The sequence below is a fragment of the Lupinus angustifolius genome, chromosome LG17 (genome assembly GCF_001865875.1).
Source record: "Lupinus angustifolius cultivar Tanjil chromosome LG17, LupAngTanjil_v1.0, whole genome shotgun sequence".
Classification (NCBI taxonomy): Eukaryota; Viridiplantae; Streptophyta; class Magnoliopsida; order Fabales; family Fabaceae; genus Lupinus; species Lupinus angustifolius.
This window is the reverse complement of record NC_032025.1, coordinates 9,802,122-9,805,626: the sequence shown is the minus strand read 5'-3', so window position 1 is coordinate 9,805,626 and position 3,505 is coordinate 9,802,122.

Below are 3,505 nucleotides of genomic sequence, written 5' to 3'. Positions count from 1 at the left end.
AGTCTATCAATGACATAGAATCAAAATAATTAAGAAAATCAGAGATATGCTCATTAGTTAACTCATGAAGTAAATCAATATGAAACACAAAATGGTCCTCAGATGGATGCTTCATAGCATCAAAAATGTTAAACCGGACCACAATATCATCAAACTCTATAGATAATGTTCCAGCGTGGACAACTATCTTGGTTCGAACTGTTCTCAAAAATGGCCTCCCCGAAATGATAGGAACTGTGTTATGGGAAAAATGGCCTCCCAAAAATGATAGGAACTGTGTTACGGGAGGATCTCTCTTCCATATCGAGAATATAAAAATCAGCAAGAAAAATAAGTTCACCAACCCAAACCAAGACATCCTCTATCAAACCAGCAGGGTAGGCAGTACTCCTGTTTGCTAATTGAATCACTACCCCAGTGGGTTGCATAGGTCCAAGTGAAAGAGACCTGAAAACAGACATATGCATAACATTAATCGAAGCACCTAGATATAGCATGGCATTCTCAAATTTTCTATTACCTATTATGCAAGGTACAACAAATGTACCTAGGTCCTTACATTTTTCAGGAATGTGAGGAGCAGGTTTACCTATTAGTGTGAAAACATTTCTGCCCAAGATGATCCTCTCATTACCTTTGAGATGTGAGTGCACAGCTCCTTTAGAAATTTTGCATATCTTGGAATTTGTTTGATTCATCAAGTAAAGGTATGTTCACCTCTACCTTTCTAAATGTGTCCAAGATCTCCTTGTCTACCTCTTCCATCTTCCTACTTTGAATGGCTCTTGGAGGAAATGGAAGAGAAATGCAAGATGGTTGTGCAGCACTTATGGAAGGTTCACTAGCAAGAATTTGTTCATTGGTGTTCTCAGTCTCATGTAAAACCGGTTGCTTCATTTTTGATGCAGCTAGATCAACTTCAATATGTTTGCCTGACCTTAGAGTGATGGCACTCACATTCTTCAGGTTGACCACAGTCTGGGAAGGCAACTTATCAAAATTCTGAGAGTGCAATGTGTTTAATGAAGTAGCCATCTGTCCCATTTCGTTGGTCAAATTCTGAATGGGGGACTCTTGTCTCTAAATGGAAGCTCTGGTCTCTTGCTGGAATTGCATATTCTGCAATGTCCTTTACCTCACCAATTCTTCTAATAAAGGTTCACTAGATGCAGGAGAAGGATTACTATTCACTTGTTGTTGCCTCTGCTGTTGGATTGGAGGAGGCACATATGGTCTATCTTGTGCAACATTATTATTCTGAAATGGTGGCCCTGGATGAGGCTGTGAAGGATCAGACCATCTAAGATTCGGATGATTCCTCCAACCAAGGTTGTATCTGCTTGATGAAGGAACATAATTATGTTGTTGTTGAGGTTTGTTGTTGTAAATATTTGCAGCGCAGGCCTCAGGATGGTCACCGGTTTTGGGCTCAAAGAGAGAAGGACAAACATCAGCATAATGGTCAGTTGCGGTGCAAATGCCACAAACTCATGCTGCAAGTGGAGGTTTCTGCTGATTAATGGCAAGTTGAGTGACCAAGGTAGCAAGGGATTCAATTTTTTTCTCAAGTTTATCTTGCCTCATCAAATGTCCCAACATCATGTCCCAACATCATGGACACCTATGACCATTATAGCATCACTACTTTCACTGAACTGTTGAGAGTTGGAAGACATCTTCTCAATCAAACCTCTAGCCTCAAAAGGGGTCATATCTCCAAGTGCACCATCACTAGCAGCATCAATAATATTCCTCTCCATGTTGTTTAGACCCTCATAAAAATACAGGAGGAGTTGTTTAGAGATCTGATGATGGGGGCAGCTTGCACATAGTCACTTGAATCTCTTCCAATATCCATATAAACCTTCTTCATATAGTTGTCTGATTCTAGAAATATCTTTTCTTATTGCAGTGGTCTTGGAGGCAGGAAATAATTTTTCAAGGAAGATTCTCTTCAGGCTATCCAAACTAGTAATAGAACTAGGGGCCAAGTAATACAACCAATCTTTTGAAGCGCCCTCAAGTGAATATGGGAATGCCTTCAAACATATGTGATCCTCTTGGACATCACGAGGCTTCATGGTGGAACATACAATGTGGAACTCCTTAAGATGCTTATGAGGACATTCACCTGCAAGTCCATGCAACTTAGGCAACAAATGGATTAGTCCAGTTTTGAGCACATATGGCCCATCTTCATTGGGATACTGGATACACAAGCTTTCATATGTGAAATCAGGTGCAGCCAACTCCCTTAATGTCCTCTCACGTGGGATTGGAGGTGGTTCAGCCATATTTTCAGAGTATGCAACAGAATGCACAGAAACAACAGAATGCACAAAAACAGTATAATCAGTATCACTATCAGGTAGATTAACACTAAGATGAAAAGACTCACTATCTAAATTTAAATTCCTCACTTGTCTAACCAAACTATGAAATGTCAAGATTTATTGGACGCAAAGAGTTAGGATTTCCCCTAGTCATGCACTAAATGCAGTAGTAAGAACCATGTAGGGCAGTAAGTGAAATACATGTTAAATTTCAGTGATCAACCAAAACTTTGCATAAATAAAATCCTAATACCATAGGAAATATCCACAAAAAGTTTCAGGACAAAACTCAAAGCCTAACTAATTTAATTAAATGCAACAAATTTAATTTAAAATAGTCTATTTCTTGTTAGGTTGTTGATGGAGGCCATACCCGATTCAAATAATATAACAATTAAAACTGCAATATTAGGAAGTGACTCCTAGGTCGTTTCCCAAGGATTATCTTTCAAGCAAAGCTTCAAACACCTTATACTCACACACACACAAGGGGGTTTTTTGTTTATGGGTAGTATGAACATAAATCAAACTCAGAAATAGTAGTTAAGCAATGTAATAAAATGGCTAAATCCCTTTGGTTCGTTTGTTCACAACTCAATCATCGCTTTCAAAAGATTGTTTTCAGATACCAACCATTAACTTCCGAATTTTTTGAGAATCAATTAACTAAGCGATAATCAATTCAAAGTTCCAGAACCTAAACCTCAAACTAGGCGAAATCAGTATGAGCATGAAATAATTAACAAATTCACATGAACTAAGCATTCATGCACTAGATATAGTAAATCAACTAAGTGAAGATAAACTCAACCAACCAGTTTCTAAACAATGGCATTAAGCAAACCATATTCAGAAATAAGATAGAAGAAATCAACAATAAAGAAACCGAAAATGCATTAATAACAAAACCTCAAAAGTTGTGATACATTACCAAAACAACTTAGTCCAGAAATTTAGCCTTCCATGGCAGTGGAAGAACAAACCGAAAATGAAAAATGAAGAAGGAGTGAAACCCAAGCAGAGCAAAAAGAGGGAAAACGAAAATGTGTTTATGTTTCAAAGTGAGGAAAAGTAAAGTGTGTGTGTTTGGAGTGGGGAATCCGAATTTAACCCCTCCAACACACATAAACCGAATTAGGCCTAAACAATGCGCCCAAAGCCAAATTACAATA